We start from the raw sequence: 24,437 nt of genomic DNA, 5'->3' as shown, positions 1-24,437 counted from the left end.
CGGGTCACGGGATGTGATGGGTCAAGCACCAATGGGTGTTGGTTATCGTAGGCCAGATCCTCCGCACGTCGTAGGCGACCACCAACTCGGATGAGCTCTATCGTGTGATCGAACTCTGGAGACAGGTTAAGAAGACGACTACGGTGGGCGACAGGCTTACCTGCCTTGAGAAGGCGGAGTTCTTCAGGGAAGCTGTCTTGTTGGGCCCTCCTTAGAAGGAGTCTTTCAGCTTGGCGGTAGACCTCAGCGCTGATGCACACGTTATCTGTGGCCGCCCCATGAAGCGTCTGGGCGGTGGCTTGGACTAGATCCTTCCACGTGTTATATTGGAGCAAGTCTGTGGAGACTGGATCGGAGGCTAAACTTGTCATGCCACAGAACGTTTGCTTGCGGAGCTCAGTGGGATCTGGTGGATCGGCCGAGAGACCGATTGGATATGTTGGCCACTGATCTGTGTTCATAAGGAGGAAGGGAGGACCTTGGCACCAACGATTGGGACGCACCAGGTCCTGCAGCGCCTTGCCACGGGTGATGTCATCCGCAGGGTTCTGCGGGGAATCAACATAGCGCCAGCGGTGCTGAGAGGTAAGTTCGTGGATCTCGGCCACACGAGTGCCGACGAAGACTTTGAAGCGGCATGATTCTGATTGCAACCAAGTCAGCACAGTGGTCGAGTCAGTCCACATGACAGTCTCACTAATCTCCAGAGTGAGTTCTTCATCCAGGAGCTTGGCAATCTGAGCTCCTGTTAGTGCGCCGCACAGCTCCAGTCTTGGCATTGAGTGCAAGCGTCTTGGGGAAACCCTGGATCGAGCCATCACAAAGGCTAAGTGGGCTGAGCCATCATCTGCCACCGTCCTGAGGTAAGCCACTGCCCCATAAGCTTGCTCAGATGCATCACAGAAGATGTGCAGCTCTCTTTTCTTGACTGGCGCATGAACTCTCTTTGGTAGGTATGGACGGGGGAAGTGCACTTCTGGCAGGAAACGCAGCTCTTCTTCCCAATTCTTCCACTGTTGAAGGAGGTCGGGAGGAAGCCGAGGGTCATCCCATTCTCTTGGCTTGTCCCACAGGTTCCTCACAAGCATCTTGGCTCGGGTGGTGAATGGCAGGATGAAGCCTAAAGGATCGTACTGGCTGGCGAGTACCTTGTAGATGTTGCGCATGGTGAGCTCACCATATTGCACTGGCCGGTGTTTGTAGCCCATCAAGTCCGTGGAAAAGTGCCAACTGAGGCCAAGGGTTGACTCAGGACTGTCAGTTTTGTTATGTGTGAGCCAGAGGTCCGCGCTGTCAGACCTAGCATCTTCTGGAAGGTGGTTAATGACTCTGGGTTCGTTACTGGCCCACTGACGCAGAACAAATCCAGCAGACGACAGCAGGGATCTGAGCTTGTCCACCAGGTCTCTTGCTGCTGTGGTGGAGGCAAGACTTTGGAGGCAGTTGTCAACGTAAAAGCATCGTTCAATGGAGGTCCTTACCTCATCACCAGGCTGGCTGTGATCCCTTGCGTGGCGTTGCAGGGCAAACGCAGCACAGCAGGGGCTGCAGGTGCTGCCGAACGGGAGTACTTGCCACTCGTATACTGACACCGGGTCCTCTGGCCGCAGGTCACGCCACACAAAGCGCAGGAGGGGGCGGTCCTCGGGCAGGAGACGAACTTGGTGGAACATAGACTTGATGTCTCCACTAACAGCCACAGGGTGCTCACGGAATCTGAGGAGGACCCCTAACAGCGATGCCCCTAAGCTGGGCCCAGGTAGGAGGTAATCATTCAAGTTCTGGCCTTTATGCTGGAATGAGCAGTTGAACACCAGTCGATGTTTTCCATTGTGGCTAACGAGATGGTGGGGAATGTACCATGACTCGCCCCCTTGGTTCACGTCTGGCTGGTTGATCTTGACAACCGATCCGGTTCGGATCAACTTCTCCATCTCTGCCCGGTACACCTCAGTCTTCTCGGGGTCCTTGTGGAGTCTCCTTTCTACTCCTCTCAAGGTGGGCATGATGGCATTGATGGTTGCGTGAAGTCGTGGCATGTCTCTGCAACGCAGTAACGGAGTAGCATAGCGTAGTACACCATCGACTTCCACACGTGTGGTTTTATCCTCCAATTGGCTGATGGCCATGTTATCCTGCTTTGATCGTGTCACTGCTTTGTCTCTTTGAAGGGGGATGATGTCTGTCCGCCACAGTCGCTCTACATGCTTTATCAAGTCGCTCACTTGAGGTGACACAGAGCCAAATAGGCACTGTTGAGGGTCGGTCGACAGGCAGATGACACTTGAGGGGCCTTGGAGTGTCCAGCCCAGCCGGGTGTGGACAGCAGCAGGACTGCCAGGAGGTCCCATGCGCACCGGCGCCGTGGGAGTGACAAGGTGTGGATGGTCGCTGCCGATGAGCAGCAGCGGTTTGACATCCTGGAAAGCCTGAAGGGGGACGCCTGACAGGTGTCGATATTTTCTCTGGAGCAATTCTATGGGATAAGTCTGGTCTGCTAAATCGATAGGACCTGCAGTGAAGGCGTTGCTGACACGATATCGAGTCCGTGGCCTAGCCCTGGGTGAAATCATGAAGGACACGCGACTGCCTTGAACGTTTTGAACATCCGGTCTGATCGTGCGTAGTGGCAGGCTTTCAGGGGGGCCTTGCAGGCCTAACTTCTGGGCGGCAATCGGCAGTAACATGGTTCTTTCTGACCCATCATCTAGCACAGCGTAGGTCTCGAGGGTGCGATTAGCATGGTGTAGGGACACAGGGACAACTTTAAGCAGGGTCCTTCCGCCCACTGTGGGCCTGCCAAGGTATAACACTCTGGTAGAACTCTCACCACCATCTTGTGGTGAAACGGCTGGAGTTGCTCCTCTTCTTTCCCCTGTGTTGATGTCATGCAAGACACGTAGGTGACGACCTTGGCAGAGCGGACAAGCCTTCTTTAGGTTGCATTGCGCCGCTCGATGGGAACGAGCACAGCGCCAACACCGTTTGTTGGACTTAATCCACTCAGTGAGCTGGTATTTGTTGAGTTGGCTGACGGCTCCACACTGGCTGAGGTGGTGTTCGAGGCTGTCACAGAAGGCGCAACGTGGTGGAGGTTTGGCTTCGGCAGGGGAAGTACTTGGTGGCGGCACCTCCTTTGGTGTGTTATCGGAGCCATGGAGCACTGTTACGGGGCGCTGGGGTGGCCGTTTGTCAAACTTGGAGATTTTCTCCTTGTCTTTGTTCTTGGTTGGGTTTAGCTGGCCGTCTAGGTCTTGGCACCAAGACTCATACTTGAGCCATTGGGCGAGGTCGTCAAGGGTGTAGCTATTGCCGCGCCGAGCGAACATGCATCTGCGAAACTCAGCTCGCTGCTCTGGGGGTAGCTTACTAATTAAGCGGGCAACGTGAGATCCGCACTGCAGCTCCACTTCTCCATCTGGGCCAAGCGTCTTCAGCATCCCTACCAGTGCCTGGATTTGCAGGGCAAATCTTTCAAAGGCAGCATAGTCTCCTCTTCGGACATCGGGAGAGTCCATCACTGAGGCAATCTTCTTCAAGGCTAACTGGTGGGGCTGTCCAAACTTTTCATTCAGAGCCGCCATGGTGTCTGTAAAGGGAGTCTGGGAGTGGAGGTAAGCATCAGCGATTAGTTTAGCTTCCTCCAACTTGAGGTGGTTTATCAGCACTTGATACCTGAACAGTTCAGAACTGTCGGCTGGTAACAAGTTCTCCAAGGCAATCTTAAGGTGAGCAAACTCACCAGGGTCTCTGTGATTGAGATCAGGAATGGTTGGACGGGGCCCATGGTATACTACATTCACGTTTGTGCTCTGATTCGAGGGCGAGGCATAAGTTGAGGACTGCTTGGGCATATAGGCAGAAGATTGCAACGGTGGGGGACAAGGAGCTTGCATAGCGTGGCTTGGTGGGAGGTGAAGAGGCACTTCATGAGGTGTGGAGGTCAACCTCTGTGTTGATGTAGCCCCACCGGGCCATCCAGGAGGCTGACTCAGGTTAGCCTGGTGGGCGTGGGTTGAGTAATCTACTCTGGGTTGATTATGGGTAGGAGCTGACGAAGTCTCGTGCTTCGGCACTTGAAGTTCTCCCATTAATCGGCTGAGGCATTCACCTGTAGGTTGATTCATGTCCTCCCAGACACACGGTGGTGGCGGTAGGGGCCAATCCTCATCCGCCTCTTCTGTTGGCTTAAGATGATGACTCGGGACTCTGTTGGATGGTTGGGGGTCACATGTGGCCTGAACCAATTGCTGGATATTCGCACTGACTGCCTTTAACTCATGGAGGTCGGCCATCATGCGCTGTTGGAACTGTTGGAGCAGGTGTCGTTCCCGTTGGATTTCCTGTAACTCCATTCCGGAGACCAAGACTTCGTGGCTAGCAGGGCTCGAGGTATGGAGAGAGTTAGAGGGATCACAACCCCCCCCAGGTTCCCTGTATGTACGCATCGGTTGGGCTAGCTGTTCCTCAGGCGTGTAGGAGGCACTGTTTTGCTGGAGAACGGCATCCCGACTCGGCTGCGTACGGGAGGGGGTGGAACACTGGGAGGAAAGGGGTGTCATCTCGGCCACTCCCTTGGAGGTCGTCTGCCCATACCGTTGAGATCCAAGGCCATCTAGATTGGTCTCATAGTCTTCGTAGCGGAGGGGGGGGTGCCTGTGGTGGCGGGGACGTGCACCATATGCTTCATACTGGGGAACATCCATCCTATCAGGCTCGAGTTTGATATACTATCCGGCTCGAAGGACCATCAATGTTGTGGAGGCTATGTCGATAGCAGTGTGTGTCAGTCTTGACTGTTAATCAGGTGGTTCAGATTTTTTATCTTACTGGAGCCTGGGGCGCCGGCCAGAGCGCCACTTCGCGGCCGGGTTGTTTGGAAGGGCAAATGGTGCAGGATGGCGGAATAAGGAGGAGGCAGGTGGCTGCTTTAAGCAATTTATCCAACAGTTTGGCAATTAACATCCAAATTCACAACAGTGTCCATTAAAGTCCATTACAATGTGTCCTTTTGGTTTGGTTTCCTGCCGTGGAGGCCACTAGGTGAAACGTCGAGTGGTTGGATGAGTCTTGTGTGTTTGGGTGTCCGTAGTTATGGAAATATGTCAAACAGGGCTGGCAATAAGGATTATATATGGCCTGGAGATGTGTATGTGTGGTCTCTAAACAGGGAGAAATAAACCAAAATAAGCAACTACACATAGAAGTTAAATATGCTTATCCATTTGACATCAAGCAGGTAGACAAGCCGAAATAACATACGCGAGCATACAACGTAGCGCCAGCTAATGCTAACCGCATTCACTCGTTGGTAGCAGGAGGAAGTCTTAAGCTTCGCCGTCAGAAGAAAGATAAACACTGAAAGGCAACGCGACTCACCTCACATGGACGCACACTCAAGATTGGCACATTTTCAGCTCAGAGGAAAACACACGGATCAAATCACGAACTTCTATCTGCGGCACACTTTAACTTCGCCGTAACTGCTCCGACTGGTCGCACTCTCGCCCTGTCCCCCTCTCTCTCTCTCTCTCTCGACCGCGGCGCCGGAGCGATGAAGGACCCCGCCTAGCTGCCCGAACACTGCCTGCATAAAATAAGGAAATATGAGTCTTTTGTACAGTCACGGTTGACGATAAGGAACAAAGTTTCTTAAGAACTGTAAAGGTGTTCAGCTGCCGAGAATCTATTCTCGTTACACAGGGAATATATAAAAATTAAAAAAATGTGTAAAAAGAGCTCAGACCTGGATATTTTGGTGGCTATCAAAGTGACTACGTGGGTTGTTGCTTTGTATCATTCATGTATCGCAGTTTTCGCTATGTTGCAATGCGTAAGACAATGTTTAAGATATTTGCCTTTGATGTGTGTGCAACAAACAAGGTGCTGATCAGCGAGATGCTTTGCAGTGGTTGCGGTTTCCCAGGACTTGATGTAGTCATGCCAGTGTGTTTCACTTTAAACGCCAGTTGGTTTCATGCAGAACAATCAGCTTTTACTTTTAATTAATGAATTGTCAACAGAGGCTTTCCATCTAAATCTGTGTGACAGATGAAAATAGCTACGTGATAACCATATCTTTCTTCTTCTTTTTTTGTTTAATTATGGACTACTACAACAACAAAAAAAAGAAAACACAACCACTATGCACAAAATAATCAACAATACAAAAGCCACATACACAAAAACACTCAAGCATGTCCCCAACACAAATTGTAGTTTACACGTGTCCTTATAAAGATGAAAGTCCAGCTAATCCATATTAGGCTTAATTAACACCGAAACATTTATTAACGACCTCCTATCTTCTATTTTTTTATGTCATTCTTTGTTTCAGCCATATAATATTATGTCATGTCATTATCCACACCGCTTATCCTGTACAGGGTCGCGGCATATAATATTATATTCTATTTATTTTCAATCCTTTTAACTATTTTGATTGTCTTATTGGTTCTCTAAATTTTTCAAATGTCATCATTTTGCCATTAATACCGTTATTTGTAATATGTCCAATCATGTTGGATCACTTTTCTACTTCATACACCTTTTCTTCATTGGTGCACCAGATTATTGAGATTATTGGTAGCCGGCAAAGAACATAATTTAAAATGTGGGATAATATGCATCAGGAGCAGATAAAATTAATGGATAGCACGTGCAGTCATGAATTATTTACGAGCTCAAGGATGTTCAGAGTGGACACATTGAGGAATTTAAGTGAATGCTTTGTGCCTTTATGGTTGGTTTTGCAATCTCTAAAAGCTGGCTCCCTTCCCTGAGAATGATTTTAACACCATCCGAGTCTCTCAGTAACACTTTTCCACATTTCCCAATCCCTTTTTTCCCCAGCCAGACTGAATCTATATTATTGATACCCCATAAACTTTCTTCTTCACTGCAAATGACTGTGCAGCACAAAAAAGCCTTTCATGGCTGACATTTTCATCAATCAAATCATCAAAAATGTACACAAGATTCAATCAACGGTCAGACACTCAAATGGAGGCAAGATAAGGTGAATCTTCACTTAAAAACTGGGCCAGTCGCTGAAACAGAATGAGGCTTAATCTTGTTAGTAACGCATGTACTTTTCCAAAGTCAAAATCATGGCCATGAAATTGCTGCATCCACCCGAGACCATCTCACATTGAAAGTGAGAAAGAGGGCATTTGAATGCGTGTCAACTTTCCACTTAAAAAATGTTTTGTTCAAAGCCAAAACCGATTTCACAAAAGGCAGGAAAAACTGGCATGGGTGTGAAAAGCAATCTCCTGGACTATACCATGGGGCTTTTTATTCAGACAAATTGGAATCATTGATTAATATTGTATTATTGAATATCAACCCAAAGAGAAAATACCTGCAAAAGTGTGCACAGTGACGGCAGTAGTGGACAAATATTATTATTATTTTTTTAAATTGCTATAATTTCCTTCCTCATCCAAAATGTCTCCTGATTGGTTCTTTGAAATTGAATTTGAATAGTAATTTATAAACCATGCAAAAAAAAGGAATGACATTTAGATTTGGCTTAGTTTTTAGAACATTACGCAAGATGTTGAACTATAGATTTTCATCGAAATGCTTTGAGTAAATCCATCATAATTAATTCTACTATACAAACTATACATTCCAGTCTTACCAGTTAATATAATAAATGCCGATATTCAAACCTGAAGAGAGGATGTTGCACTCAGAAAAAAGCAACAAAGATGAAAACATTCATAAGATAAGGTGAAAGAGTCATGCAGATATGATCCATTTAATATGCCGAACTTGGATATTGAACTGCTGCCCTTGCTGATAGAGACAACAATCTTGCGGTACAAACAAATAGTGGTTGCTCTGACGACACAAGCAAACATGATTTTGCTCCAGAACGTCCACGCTAGTGTGAATTCACTTTTATTTGTGATGGGCAAATTTCTATTGTCCATGTTTACGGTTTAGAATTCACCCACATATCGCATTATTTCAAAAGAAAATGTTAGTTCAAGGTTTCAATTTGCTTCAAAAACTGAGATTTTGTATTTACTTCTCTTGGATGCTTCCTTTTTGGCACGCGTCAGTGCCTAAATGCATTTATGAGTCCAACGTTGTCCCATGTGTAACCAATCAAATTAATTATGACTTTCCTCTCAGTTTAACTCACCCAATTAACTATTTCTGAATCAACACTCGAGTTTGATCTAGTCTAGTATCTTTTGGTAGAACACATCGCTTTGAATTCCTTTGTTATTTCTTTTAAAGATTGACCTGTCTGCGGTTGCCTGGTAACTGCTCTACAATTTACAAGCTTCGATTCCAGATTGAATATGACGTTATTACACCAAAGTTGCGAGGCTGAAAGGAAACCCGGCAGTAAAGCTATATGTCCCAGGAGTCTTATTAGTTTTTTCCAGCAGGAATACAAAAAGGCAATGCTGGCTGAGGTGAGGACGGTTCAGATTTATTGGCTGCCTCCCCAGTTGTACACAGAAATTATGCTCCATTTACAAAACGGGGGAAAATGGTGAGAAAATGTGTTCGCATACAGTACATTTACATGGGATCAAATATTAGAACATCAGAAAAGAAAAAAAGAAAAAGCACAGTTTTGACAAAGACTGCTAGAAAGGTATTAGCTTAATAATTGTGATAACTGTGTTTGTTGCAGTTTGTAGTGTTGCTGACCGAGCAACTTTTCTTTGTTCTTCCAAGAATTCCCATTTTCATCTTCTGCAGCCAATTTAATACATGTCTGTCTTTTTCAACATTTTATTCTCTATTAGAGCGACAAACGTACTTATTTGGAATCCAGTCGAGTTTTATTGAAGGAGCACAAGGCAAAGTTCAAATTGTTGTTTTCTGTCAGGATCCCATTCTTAAATGTTTTTGTTGACTGCTGGTACTTGATGGTTTTGAGGACTCCACACCGTCATCTGCACTCACCATTAGTTTGATGCAAAGGACTACTGGCACTTTGTAGAGACTGGAAACACACGTTGCTCATGCGATATCTAAACACTACATCGCCTCCGGTGTTTCCAGGAGTGTCACACATCAGTAGTCGGAATAAGAAATGCTTACATAGTGAGAGGAATACACTCAACTGTGAATGGATCTTAATCCAAGTCAGATCCTGTCAGTTTACATTTATGATGTGATGGATGATGGGGGTAAACGGGGCAACTAAAGTGTCCAATATCGTTTATTTTACATATGCAGGTTAGAACTCAACTTAAACTGGTGATTGACAGAGGATGTCTTTGCGGGGGAGTTAGAATGCCAAACAGCACGTATTTACCATGTGAAGGTGGTTAATTTACTCGCAATGTCTCCCTCTTAAGCACACTTGGCTATTCGCCAGTGTACTCTCTATTTAAGTATTAAAATCATTAACAAAAGACATTTTTACCCCATGGTGTGTTTCTCACCATTGTCTAGCACTGATCTGTACAGCAAGCCTTCTTCCTGTTTACGTTCTTTGGAGCTGCCATTGGCCAAAAGAAGACAACAATTTGGTGTGGGTCATTTGGATTTTTTTCTGTTTGAAAAAGATATGATGGAATTAAGACTTGATTGTGATATTGATATGTGATTAACAGAGCTGGGCAGTGCATCCCAGGGGCGGAATGGACGGTTCCTGGCCGGACACCCATTTTTGGGTTGGAGAGGAGGGTGGGTGACAATTTTTAAAAAAGGGTTTGATTAACAAAGGCTGGAGGTTGAGCAACACTGCAATCCCTATAACACCAACAGTGCGTACTTACTTTCGTTGGGCACGTTTATGGAGAAGAAGAAAGAAAAAAATGAGACTAATAGGAAGAAGGAGATAAATGAAACCATAATAAACCCATAATAAGGTAAGCGGCTTTGAATAATAAATTAGCCAGCTAATGACATCTAAATAAACCTCTGCTGCTAGTATCTCTCCCGCGGCGGCATCATGGACGCATGTTTTTTTTTTTTTTTAGGGAGGGTGAATGGGATCGGGGGCCAACAATTTTTCTGAATAAGGCCGGAGGGTTGAGGCCGTAACGGTACAGAGACCGCAGCCGGAGGGTGGGGGAATGACAGGCAAAAAAGGGTCGAGTTCCCAGCTCTGGTGATTTACGGTATTGAATTTATGGTGAGATATGGTGGAAAATTCCAACATCCAATTAAGGCAGAGCGATTGAGGAAACTGGGAATGGCTTGAATGATGATTTTAGCCTTCTTCTCTACTGCGATAGTTTCACAGTATTAACTCATTAATTAAGAAGATGTCGCTTGACATAAATAGGTTGGAGGGTGTCGCAAAAGTTTAGCATATTTGAAAACCGATATGTCGGAAATTGGGACATAGTTAACAGTTGAAGGATTGGTTTATGAAATGACTTTTGTTACTCAGATTAAGAGCGCTTTCGTGCACTTTTGACGGTGAAATGGATAGCTTGCTCAGAAAGCAGACTAGCCATTCTGGTTTGGTGAATTACTCAAAGGCCACTCAAATTAACATTTTTCTACATACCTGTGATGAAATGCCTTTCACTAATGATGGATGTTCCCAGTCTCTCCCTTTTCAAGTACCTGCTCCACAAAACGGCAGTCTTTCGCTATTATTTACGACATTCACTCCATTTGTCTTCCCGACCGAAAGGTTCTGATGGATTCATCTGGATTTTTCTTTTGCTAGGGAAAAAAAATCCCTTGGGATATATCTGGGTATATCAATCCCAAACACAAATAGTTTTTGTCATCCTTTTTAAGTTCAGGTCAACTTTAGTCACTAGCTTTATGCCATTAGGAAGGACCCTGGAGTCGAGTGGTGGTTTATGGTGCATACATTATGGGGCACATTTTCCCCTGTGCTTGAGTCAGAAAAGGCTGTGCAGAACCTCCTCTGGACTTGTGGGTGTCATTTACACGCCCTCGTGGTACACGCCCAGGGTGGAGCCACCCTTACATGTGGGCATTTCTTGTCAAATCTGGCAGAATAGGCGTTCTCTCAAACACTTATGGTTCTTTCCTCATGCATGATCTAACGCAGGGGTGTCAAATTGATTTTTTGTTGTGGGCCATATTGTAGTTAGTTTCCCTCGGAGGGTTGTTATGACTGTGAAACCATATAAATGTTTAATCACCTCAACGTAATTTGTCACACACTGCTACAGATTTCTAGCAAGTATCATGGAAGTTGACATGCTTGATTTGCTTTCACAGGCCACAAAAAAAATAATAAAAAATAATGGTCCAGATTGGGCCCTCGCACCTTGATTTTGACATCAGTGTTCCTAGCATGAAATGAAAGTTTTTATTGTTTTAAAAGTATGCAAAGAAATTAAAAATGTTTTAGAGCCATAAAGGTAAGAAAAAATGTTTAACAAGGGGAAGTCAACCCAAAAATATTCTTTTCAATAATGTATACTATGTGCCTTCACTGGTCTAAACGTGGCATTGATTAAGGTTGCATTTGTGGAATATGAGTGAAGCAGCAAAATCCACCCAGTTTTAGCCATCTCAAGGGGTGGCCATTTGGTCACTTTTGTCATCAACTGAAAATTATATCACAGTTGCTTGGCTAATGACCAATCATGGCTCATCTGCTTTCTGAAGCTTAGCTGTGATTGGTCGTTATCTGAGTCCTGAGCAACTGTGATTATCATCATCAGTCGATAAAAATGCAAAATGGCCGCCCCCTGAAATAGCTAATAAATGGGTGAATTTTGCTGCTTAACTCATATTCTACAAACGCAATATAGATCAGAATGCCTGTTTCGAAAGTGGGGCTGCATAGAACGTGTTCTTGCTAAGATTTTTTGGGGTTGACTCCCTCTTTAAGGTGTATTCAAAGACTCTCCATTGTGGAATTGGGGGAACGGGGTGTTGCGGGGTGTGAATGTAAACCCCTGCTGCAAAGGGGCATTACAGTAATGACATTTCAGTTCAGAAAAGATGATTAGTATATGAGTGCTTTGAGTTGAGAGGATGTCAAGTAACGAATTAAACTCCTTTCGTCGTTCGATCGCCACCTGTCTGCAAAAGTGTTCTTTGTGAAAAGCTTCAAAAATACTTTGTTAGTGTGAATGCGTTTATTTGGAATATAATTGAGTGGGGGGAAACAAGTCTCATTTGCCAAACACCGAGAGACCAAGTGAAAGTGACGCCGACGCCAGGCATAGAGAGGCTCCCAGTGGGCTGGTCACGTGTCCACTCCAGGAGAGCGTCAGTTCTAGTCCGTGGTCCGCGTCTCTTTTTGGATGAAGACGAAACACGCGCCACTGATCCAGTCCCGCGATCTTGCATTTTTGGGGCGTCGCCTTCCACGCAGCCCACGACGTCGTGGGATAACCATCCACCTGGTCCACGTACTCGCCCAAACTTCTCTCTGCTAAACTAAAACGTTGATCCTGTCAAGTGTGGCGTTGCAAGAGTGGGGCTGTCACGTCGACGTTTCTTGGAGAGATCACAGTGAGTAACACGCACCGTAATGTTGTTCACGTTCGAATGTTTCTCCTTTGACTTGAGTGCTGGTGACGTTTAAAAACAAAGCAACGTGGTGTTCCAAATAGCGTTTATTGAGGAATGAATGGATATTGGAGTGCTGTCATCTGTCTACCTGCTCTCAGTAAAGCCAGCAATAATTAACAATATATGCCTGATGCAATGTTGTCAATTGAGACCTTCGTATGGAACTGGCTACTGATGACGTTTGCGAGTTCGCATTCCTTGCAATTTTTTTTTTTGGGAGGGGGGGTCATTTTCCAACAAAGAATGTGGTCTGCGATTAACTCCCACTCCTGGTACCCGTCATGGGAGATTACTGGTATTGTTACTTATTCAAAGTAAGAAATCTCTTGTTTTAATTGATGCCACTCTCGAACCATCACATTGTATTCGAGGTGAAGCTGCACAATCAAATTAGATGAGACAACATTTTGCCTCTAGGAAGATGATTATGCACTGTTTTGCACTGACGCTGTCTGAGGTATTAATTTAACACTATATTCACGACTGGGGAAGTGTAGCACTGCAGTGTGTATGCAAAAGTCCAATCATGTTGTTTGACTTAAAATAAGTGTACAATAATACAATGCGTCCCAACCAGTTACATACGTAACATTAGGAAAAAATCTCAAGGCAGCCTACCACTAAATATGTTGCCAGAGAGAGTGATTCCTGGATATAGCTTAATCATGTACCTTCTGCTCCAATATTTAGTGAAAGAGCATTTAATTTTTCCGCTCATCACTATATGGCATTGTCATAGATAGATGAACAAAGACACATTTGTAGTAAATAAATAATTTTTTGACCAATTAAGTAACATTGGATACATTCCAAAAAAACATCTGATGATCACTCACATTGTCACATAATGGTTGGGAATCACTGCATAAAATTGCATGTAAATAAAGTGCAGAGCTGCCAATGTGGAGTAAAAATCACATTATCCACACATGCGGAAGTCCCTGTGGCATTATGAGAAAAAAATGCTATGTGTGGAGCATTTAGCCTACAAGTACGTTCGAACGTATTTGACATTGAATTTGAACAAAATACCCTGCTCAAGTTCTCGCCTCGCAAATTAACGTTGCTGGAGTGTGGTGCTCGTGTAGGCCGATAACTAAACTTAAAAAGAAGTCTTGAAAATTGAAAAGCTATCCATCCATTGTCCGTTTCCTCGTTCAGGGTTCCTAATAATTTTCTTTTTTTTTTGGGGGGGGGACTATCTTGAATTTATCCTCTCTTTCTCCTCAAGTTTGTTCATTGTCTTATCTTACCATTGCTGTCATTCCCTTCAAATCTCCCCACTCTGACCAGTCAGGGCACAGCTACACTTACCTGTCTCCTTTGTAGCTATATTTGTCTTTTGTGTCCATAGTCAGCTCTTGCCTTCCATGAAGCAGCACTCCACTTTTTATTCATTTATCCACACAGTCTTTATTTCTTTTCGAGTCGCCTTCTATCCAAACATTATGATGCTCCTCTTCCTTGCCGAGTTGTACGATCTCATCTTCATTGGTGTCTTCTGATCAGTTATATTTTCAGCAAATATCTGCTTCACTGAGGTGTTTTATGTGTCTGGTTGGAACCGCTGCTGTCGTCTCTTCCTTCTTGATTCTGCCAATAGAACATGCCCCTCCAGCTGCATGCATACAACGGACACCTACTATTTATCATGCATCTGCTCACACAGTTCACTGCCTAATTGCACCTTGAGCTGACAGGCTTTTTAGTACAAGAGGCAAGGGAAAATATAGCATCAGATCCAGTACGTGCAGGGAGGATAATGAGTCAGTGTGTTGTTGATGCTGAAGGTGTATTGACAGCAGCATGACAGGTTGATGAGCCCTGCGGCCGATATTAGACTGCAAACTTAAGCATGATGGACGGTTCGATGTGCTCCATGCAGAACTGTACACACGGATCTTTTTTAGTCAATGACCATTGAGGTTGTTTGAATTTTGACAAATAATTGTTGGCAAAAACAAAACAAACAAACAAAAAAACAATGGAGGGTGCAAGACCATTCTTAAAACTTTTTGTCTGGCACCAGTTTCGTTATTAATTAATATTAACCTATTGAATCAAAATCCCCCAAATCCTTTCTATATTTTATTTGACTTTTTTTCCCTCCTGGATGAGACCATGTATCTCACAATATTTGAGTTTACATAAGTCTTTTTTCTTTGTATTCTTTATGGCATGTTATGTAAGGGTGAAACGAGTCCTTGAGTAATTTGAGAACTTTGATTAAAAAAAGAAATGCTCGAGGACTTCTTTTCTGCCTCGTAACTGCTTATTTGGTGTGCATAAGTCAAGCCAGCTGCAGCAACAATTGTTCATTCTATTCCAAACAGTAACACGACAACACGCTGTGGAGGCCAACTTTGAAATAAAAGCCTACCAAATAATACATGGACCTCATTGCCTTTTATTTGGAAGGTGGCCCTTGCGGCACATGGGTGCATGTTTTGTAATGCATATGAACATTCTTGGTGGGCAGCCTGAGCCCACTTTTTACTGCGTGTCATCGTGAAATCTTGTGCAATCGCTAATTAAGGATGCTTAAATAATACCAGCAAAAATGTTTTATCTGTACATGTGAATATTTGATAGAATGTTCTGCAGTTGTGTGAAGATGGCTGGTATGAAATAAGGAAAATCATGCTTGTGCAGTATTTTGGGCTGGGGTTAGTCATCGTCGTTGATTCTGGTTTGTGTATGATTTGGGCTATTACTCCACCAAGTGTCAGCTCTTCTGAGGGGCTTTTTGACCCAGAACCTCTTTGAAAAAGGGTCCTGGGAAGAATCGAAGTCCAGCTTCCTGTGGAGAGAAACACATTTGATGACACTTATCATCTGGGGGATTAGATTACGTCATGTATTTGCACAGCACTCGGTTATAATTAGAGCATAGCTAATGTTTTGCTGTGCAATTCTGAGAAATCCTTAAAGAACTGTGACAGATCATTTTGGAAATGGTACTTTAGCTGAAGGGCTCAACTGATGTGTTTTTTGCAACCCTGTTTCCTACCACAACTTGCGAAGGCAGTTAACGCTACAACCAATGCTATACTTTTCATGGTGCATTCTTAACTGTTTTTGTTATGATTTCTTCTGACTTAGTCTGCTTCGGTTCAGCCCGGCAGGTCAGGAAAGACCACATTTATTTTGATGTACAAAAATATGAAAAAAATATGCTCAGTTTCTCCTCTTTCTGTCATCCTGTTAATTTTGAGCAGGCAGAGCTAAATTGAGGTTAAAAAAAACTGTTGTCACCTCATAAATGTAAATCAGGTTCAGCTGTTGTATGTGCTCATTTAAATAAATAAACTCAACACTTCATGAAATACGCCATAAGAGGTATCTACCAAATATACTAATCCTCAGTTTTGATTGGAACTAGTTATTTGATTAAATTCCGCAGGTTGTAATCGGAACAAATAATGTTTGGTTCATTGTTTTTCTTGACCATTATTTCAGGGTTTTGAATCTTTTGAACTCCTATTTGCCAGTGTTTTATGAAATAGATCAAGTTTGCAACCACGTAGTGTTTTTGTTTTGGCCTCAAGTGTTTCAAGAAACAATTTATCAATCCGAACAATCAAAATAATTATTCATGATGATTAAAACACTATGCCTATTCTTAGTTCTCACTGAGTAGTGTATCGAATGCACGAGAAAATGTTGAGTGGGATAAATTGCAGTTGTCAACAACAAATTATTCCTAATGAGAGCTGCAATTCTGCTTGCATCATTGGAGCCCTGCTTTTGTGCAACATTGCTCAGTATCAGTAAGACAGACATGGATGGAAAAAAAAAACCCCAAGGGATGCACGATGTGACGCTACCACACACACGCTCACTGGCAGCAGTATCACTTGTCGTCTGTGAAGTACTGATGTGCTTCACCACTCATCAGCTGTTTATTATTCAATTATGAGGCACTTGGAGTTTAAAATGGGCTCAGTGTAGTGGAAAACAGCCCCACTGTTTAATAAATGGGCATCTTAGTTTTCAGTTTGCTTTTGAAGAAAGCAAGATTTTCTTTTAAATTGGTTTCATGAAGGGTGAACAGAGTCACACATAGTTTGAGCTCGAATTGAAATGCATAAACTGTCTGTCAAAGAGAACCAGATGTCAGTGTTAAAGGTTCAAGGTGTGTGTTCCAAAGGCCTGCAGAAACTCACTATAACAGTGACAGTCTGTCAAACTGTAGACCCTTATCGTGGTAATGTGTTGACAAACAGTCAGCAGACAGGTAAAGTGTCAAAGAGAAAGTCAGGTGGTTCAGCATTCACTTCGGTGGCAAAATCCACCTTCTTTCTTTATCTCAAGTGGTTCATTCTTCAGCTGTCAGGTGTTTTTCAATCTTACTGGTGGGCTTTTACTTGGTGAATGCAGAACCAAGCTCTCAGTGAGATTAGCGCAAAAGCCAATGGTGGGAGGGCTGTTGTATCCTCTGGGGAACAGCTGCCAGAAAGTGGAACAAATCCCCAGATACTGAGCATGCACACAAATGAAGACATGCGTGTGAAAGCCCCAGCAAAGGCTGAAGGATGGAATTGAGTCATTGAAGGGTTGACTCTGTTAAAACCCACTTTCGAAAAACTGCTGTCCTTCTGTGTCCTTGATGCACATGTTGCTTAGCACGTCAATAAACCTGCTACAGGACATCCTGCGGTATATGATATAATAGAACAGGTATTTCAAATAGCATACACTGCTCATATTAAATCCGGAAGAATGATGTGAGGCTATTTACATTCAGATTATATCTGTCACTTCTTTCGCTGACTTGATTGAAATGTTAATTATGATGCTCACAGAGAGACATAACGATCAACATTTAGAAGGTCCGTTAAGAGGCTGGAGGGTTTACCCTATCTATGGAAAAATGTCGGTTTATAAATCTCAATTAATGACTAATCACCCAGTGTGAGTGCAGCTTCTTAGAACATTCTTGTGAATACCGTGATTAACTCTGCGGTCACGTGTCTCACAATTCCAAGATACAATCTGAAAAATATGGGGTCAGGAAGCCAGAGAGTTTCTTGGTCCGTTTTGTACTAGCATATGTTATAAGAGCCTTGTTATAAGCATGATGTCACAATCTACTGAATATATACTGAAAAGTTAATTGATTGACTGATTTATTGGCCCGTCACTAATAGTTGCTAATACTTTATTATCGTTTGCATTTTAGACAAATTCGCTTGCATGTGGTAATATAAATGTAAGTACTTTCAAAATTAAAGAGACACCGCAGAAAATTCAATAGATTTTGTCGCAGGTAAATAATTATCCAAAAATTTAAATTTGAAATTTCATGTGATGCCTCCCACTATTGTCATCCAATATGGCGACTAAAAAAAGATTTTCATCCCCCCCAATAAAAAAAAAAAAATTGAACCAATAAGTCGTTTTCAGTGGCCGAACGCAGCACATTTTGATGTATTACCGTATTGTACTACAGTTTGTGTGGCAAAGAAATCTTTGAACATTGGCATGCATGCCTCCACTTCCACCACTGGGCTTTTCACACTCTAAACAAAGGCTTGCACTGTCACACCATGTTCCTGTCTCCTCTCCAGTTCAATTTTGCTCTAAAATAAACCCCCAATAATAGCATACTCTCTTGCTGCAGCATTACTATCCTTAGAAAATGAAATGGGGGGGGGGGAAACTATTCCCGCCACCCCCTTTCGTTCTGCAGTTGTGTGAAGGAGATGATGTGAGACCAAAAAAAAAATCTTTCCTGCTCCCAATGTGTTTGTTTTTATCAAGCAAAAGCCATCTGCTGTGCTCAATAGGGCTGGCTGTTTTTTTGTCTGATGCTAGCAACTTTATAGTGGCAGGCAGAACAATTTCATACTTTTCTTACATTAGATGGAAGGAGGTAAAACAAACTTGCGTATCAACTTGTTGCCATTCACACATCATAATAACTAAGTCATGGCTTCCTGCGTGTCAGCATTGTGTTCAGTTAAACGGACCCTGATTTCACACTGGGTAAGTCATTTAGTGAGAACATTTAGATGAGAGCGTCATTATTTCAGTATTCATATATTTTTGGGATGGTGTGTGATCAGACTTTTTTTTTTATGTAAAATTGGTGCCTTGTCTCGATAAAGCTTGGGAAACACTGCTTTAATGGTTGATTAAACTAATTTATTGACTCCCTAAGTAGAGCAACTACACTATTGGAATGGATGAAACTAGGAACAAAACCTCCAGTCGGCTAGATTTTGCAAGCGCTCATATTATTCTGCCGTTTAATTAGAAAATCAAAGCACCATTCACACCTTTTATTTACAGTGGCCGACTGGTTAGCAAATCTGCGTCCCAGTTAGATGTCAACCTTAAAATTGTCCTTGGTTGTCAATGGTTCGTTTGTCTTTTTCTGCCTTGTGATTGACTGGCGACCAGTTCAGGGCGGGCCCCTCGTTTCGCCCAAAGACAGTTGGGATAATCTCCAACACTTTTGATACTATAGACTGTACAGGGAAGGAATGGTTGGAAGAATCTTAAGCAATATTCAGATACACAAAGTACCCCTGTACATTTCTAATGGTACTGTACATTTGTTATATTTTGAAAAGGCATCCCTTATGTATTTGAGAGCCATTCTGTGGTTTGCGTGATTTGCTCCTACTTGCTTCATGTGATTCAATATTTTCTTCTTAAAATTGCCCAAGTAGGGCAAGCCATTGCGTGACTTTCTGGAAGGAGCTCACAATCCCTTTGGGTGGTCAGGCAGTCAATGAAGGATTCACTTCAATGCAGAGCTACTTTTCCAAGTACACAACACTTTTAAAATATCTGTGTATTTAAAAAAAAATGGAAATCAATATACATTATAAAGTAATACCGTGTACATACCACATTGGACACGCTACCTCGTTGTTCTCACTTTCGTGACCAGATGATGTCATCTGCTAGGGCACATTAGGGCCGACCTTGAAGTGCAGTTACTGCCCGCACTGCCCACTCCCAGCAGGCTTTGATAGAGGAAGTGGCCTTTTAGGGAGACAGCTACCACAGCCTGTATAAGGCAGAAAATGATAAGTGCCACAAAAAGGGTCAGATAAAAATAAGGATAGCCTCATGCTGCTCTTGAATAAAAAATATAGAGCTGATACTGAGCATAATGTGCACCATTAAAAAAAAGTTTTACAAAAAATAGTATTTTAATGTATTGAATGGCCAACATACGTGGTTAGGTTTCCCTTTGAACACAGACATGTTTACAGTTTCTCCTTCTTGTGGATGTTCTACTTTGACAGTACAGTATGCATGCACACTCTTTAGTAGAAAAACATTGAAACTCTTAATATGATGTGGTTGCAACTGAACACTGGATATTGTTTATCTAATACCTCTCTTACAGGCAATCAAAACTGAACATCATTAATGTAGTCAAATCAGAATATTTGATCATTCGTTAGATGAAAGTGTATCTAATGTGGCCACAGAAGTTGTTATATGCCTTTCACAGAAAATTATTTCTCAAGTCACACAATTGACATTTATACTGTTAGCGCTTGACGATTTGCCCGGCATTTTTTGCGCATATCTTCTTGATGACCTCCTTTTTTGAAACATGTTTTTTTTTAATCATGAGTGGCACATAAGAGATGTGAGCCATTCCTCCAACGTCCACACTGGGGCACAATGTGGACAATGCAGTCGCTAAAAATGATTGACATTTCTGAATTCACTTTTAAAAAACATTGGAAAATCACACAAGGGAAAAGGCAAACTATAAAACTGAGCATGCTGAGCACGCAATTGTATTCTCTTGTTTTGTTTTATTTTTCAGAAAGCTCAGTAGAGTGAACAAAGGTTTTGTGTATGTGTGTATAAATGTTTTTGGACCGGTTTGTGCTCTACAACAAATCGCCTATGGCCGCACATTACACGTGACACTTATTGGGGAAAAAAGTAGAATTTTGACAGTATTAGCCTTTATTTTTCCTAAAATCATACATCGTACATTTGTGCAAAAAGGGTCATATTATACGCCTCTTATTTGAAACAGTTGAAAGTCTATAGAAAATCCATACGATAATATTACTCCACTCACTGGACATTTTCTGATGAGGTGTGAAAACAGTCTACCTTTTAGAAAAACAATAAAGCTCAATTTTTTATTTGTGCTGTAATAATTGAACAAGATGTATTATAGTTGGCAGAACTGCACTGCAAAATACTGTGGGATGTTTCTTAACACTCCCTGACAGAAATGCTTAAGTAGGAATAAATTCCAAGAGGAGGACATCTAAGTGCAGAAGAAAGCACCCCGCGGGGTTGTCTACATGCAGGGGCAAGAGGGGGCGAACCCCCTCAAACAAAGGCCTTGCCTTCTCAAATCAAATCCACACAAGCTTCCTCAACTGTCTGTTTGTCGCCTTCGCTCTGTGCTGGGTGCCAGGGCCTCAGCTGTTTGAGAGCCACTGTCTTCTGTGATACCAACTCCCTACCCCCAGTAGAGCACCGGATGTCACGTGACTGATCCCTGCATGCATTTGTTTCCTTTGCCAATCTGGCAGGATAGTAGCGGCGGCTGGCGAAGATTTACAATGGAGAGCAGTGATAAAGTTAGCGTTTATCAGTCAACATTCCATCCAAGTGAAGTCACATCTCTCTTCGGCATAATGAAATACATGTGCAAGCTGGACAGGTTGGATATTACAGATCCCTAACAAGTCCCAGTCCTTTTTACAACTATTCCAACGGAAGATGGGGAGAACTGCAATGGTGAGTCCTTGCGATCATACAAAGGCTTGAAAGGTTGCATGTTTATTTTATTGGCCGTGTGTACTCAGATTTGTATGGCTTAAGCTTGGAGGGAAGTGTAATTATGCTACTGGCAGGATCATCCAAGTTGCCTTGGTGTCAGGGGTGCTCTTGCTGGCAGGCAGGTGGAGTGCATGCTCACAGCGGTTCCCAGGTGGAGGCCAGGTAGGGCTGGCCGGCCTCACCGGACCCTTCCTCATAGAGCTTGAGAAAAGTGGCCTTTGTCAAAAGACCTGCTGCAGACTTGTGGAACATCCCTCCTCCGTTACCGTGGGCGGGCAAAGCGGGTATTCCAAAGAGGCGGCGGCGGCTCTGTGGTAGGATGGCCAGGTTTATCAAAGTGAGGCGTTTTCTCGAATTAGCGAGGTTTTGTGGTCTGGGCCTTTGTGTGCTTCAGTGACTCTAAATCCTGGACAATTAGCCTGATTTTGGCACCAATTTCCCCTCCCGAAAACTGTAAGGACGCTGTAATTGGTGGTGTCTGGTGTGTTCAGACCAACCTCAACCGCTTGGAAAGACATTTGGGTCGCTCACTTCAATTGTTTTAGCCTGACTTCTCACCGTGTGTGGTGTGCCCCGAGGACAAGCAAGCACACAACCTGTTGACAGTGACGTGCAGCTAATCAGAAAGCGAGGTGACGAGGAGGCAAGGAAGCACGGTGGGGAATCCAAAATAAAGACAGTCGTGACGCAATAGAAAGTCTGTGCTCTCACTGTCTCCACTCCTTTAACCAACGCCTTTTTCTTTTCTTTTTTTCGGCTAAAAAAACAAACAAAAAAAAAGCATCAACTAATGCTACTGCCTCTTTTTCTGTCATATTTCTTTACTCTCAGGTCACGTTGAATCTTTAATGCTTGAGATTTCCTGACTAACCTGGGAATATTTATGAGTGAAATCAGTGTGTGTGTGATGTGACTTTGTTCAAAACTGGGGGAACATTTGTCAAGCGTGGGGTCTCTCAGGTTTTGAAAGATTGCTGACAATTTTAAAATCTTGCCCTGTGAATCAGGCTTAAGAGCTATACCAAAAGTAATTTAGAATCCAGGCTGGACATGTTTAACGGCCTAACAAAGTGCAAAGTGCGTTTGGCGGTTCCACCAAAAAAACAAAAAAAACCTTATCAACAACAACATATACGCATGCACTTGATATGTACCGTCTTCATATTTCTTGCTGTCCCCTAGCTCCCACCCAGTGCACGTACTATCACCAGTAGCAATTACTTGAACACACTCACACAGCCATTCAAAGCTGTGTTCTTTGTGCCCGCAAGGCGAGCTCTGTTTCATTATGCATTTGACAGCATATGGCTCCCACCAGTTGGTCTGTATTGAATTTCAGCAGCAACAAAAGCTCTCATGACTCGGCCATTCAATACTTCAGCAGACTAGACACAGACACTTGCAGAAGGCGTCTGTGGCATTTTCTTTGTTTACTCCCTCGCTTTTTCTGATAGAGTTTAAAGATAAAGATGTCCTTTATTAGTCCCACAATGGGGAAATTTGAAGATTGGGATAGAAGGCCGTTACATGAACTGAAAGTGGAGAATATAATTTGTATTTTTCGTTCTTCTGCAAAGACCTTTTGGCTGTTGGAATTTCCGTCGAACATTTATGTGGTTGGAGGTCACAGATGTTTGACCTGAGAGAGGGTCTGACTCACAATGCCAGTTTTATCCATTCTTTCTTTCTTTCGGACTTTAGGCAAGAGATGGGGTCCACCTTGGACTGCATGGCACATAAACATTCTCACTTATGTTCACCCCTATGAACAATTTGGACACTTCACTAATCTAACGTGCATGTTTTTGGAGTGAAAGAGAGGATGCCGGAGAAAGGTCATATGCAATCCCAGGGAAAACTTGCGAACTCTACAAAGGGATTGGCCCGAGACGCACTTCGAACCCAGAACCTCTTGACTGTGAGGCAGGAGTGCTAACCACTCAATCACTGTGATGCCATATCAGTTGTCGTTCATCACAAAATTGTTCATTATTGAAATTCCTCCACACCAGACTTGTCTAAGCATGTCTTTGTGGCCTTAATGGGGAATAATCGTGCTAGAACCAAAATGAGCTTTGCTCAAACAAAAAAAAGTTCACAAAGTTTAAAGCTAAGAATTGTCCCAAATTATTTGCTAACATTATAATAGAAGAGAATTTTGATTTTGATTTTCATGCAAAAAATTAAGATCAGATGCGTTGAAGAGAGATTCCAGCACAATCTGAGTAATGAATTATTGAATTAAAAAGTGGATATCTTTTGTACTTCAGTGTCAAATATATGATCGTTTTATAGAGGCGCAGCATCTTTGGGTAGTGTGAAAATTTCATCCTTTGTCACAATTTATATTTTTACAGCGAATGGAAAAAATAGAGATGCTGACTTTTTAGGAGGGTGTCAGTATGAGAATCAGTTGCTCTTATAGACGTCTGCTACACTTGCTCAGTTGAAATTTCACATGTGTTTTTTGCCTAGAGACACTAGATGGCACTCTGGATATGTTATTCCATCGAAATGTTATTTCCCCGCCTCACAATGGGTGGTTAAAGAGCAAAGTAGGAATAAGGTTTATTTGTTTCATGTGTGACTTCCTACCTGTGCATGGAGAAAGATGTCCCTTTTTCATGTCGATTAATGTCTCTCATGTACTGAAGAATCATTTCAACAGAAGTAATGTTATGGTACTGATCAGCTGTGCCACACATCAATGCAGCTTGGAGTGCATGTGTGCAAATGAGTTAGTGAGTGAGGGAGGGAGAAAAGGAGAGCAAAAGCGCTATTTAAAGATGATTTCCCAGCTAACGTCTGCCTTAAAAATGCAGATTTTTCATCCGTGGGTGGGATTTGCTTCATTTTCTTGCATTTCTTTCCCTTCATACTTATTTCCTTACCCCCCTTTGCTCAACCTCCCCCCCTTTCCATTCCTCCCTTTTCATTTTCCTTTGAGTTGCTTTTCCACCCATTTAGGCTTCTGTACTTTGATTTACGTTCCAAGCGTTTCTTTCTGAGCTTCATTATGTAATCGACAGTATATTAATGAATGCCTTGAGTGGCCCTCCACATACACTTGCCAAAGCTGTTGTGTGTCTCCATCCCAAGTGACCTTTTCTTCCACAGAAACAACAAATCAATCACAGAGAATGTTCTCTTTGCTTTAAACAAGT

General features: G+C 43.1%; 1 protein-coding gene across 1 annotated transcript in view; it reads left to right on the top strand.

Moving 5' to 3' along the window:
- The first annotated feature begins 12,165 nt into the window (after nucleotides 1–12,165).
- mid2 (midline 2) overlaps nucleotides 12,166–24,437 on the top strand; it is a 102,063-nt gene continuing 89,791 nt past the window's right edge. Inside the window, exon 1 of the mRNA XM_088294135.1 lies at nucleotides 12,166–12,435. The gene's annotated coding sequence lies outside the window, so the exon portion shown is untranslated. The remainder of the gene's footprint in view (nucleotides 12,436–24,437) is intronic.

Source organism: Idiotropiscis lumnitzeri, chromosome 4 (assembly GCF_059441095.1).
Source record: "Idiotropiscis lumnitzeri isolate Australia: NSW breed Sydney's pygmy pipehorse chromosome 4, RoL_Ilum_1.0, whole genome shotgun sequence".
Classification (NCBI taxonomy): Eukaryota; Metazoa; Chordata; class Actinopteri; order Syngnathiformes; family Syngnathidae; genus Idiotropiscis; species Idiotropiscis lumnitzeri.
The sequence above is the reverse complement of the archived record's forward strand: the minus strand, read 5'-3'. Positions and strand labels throughout refer to the sequence as shown.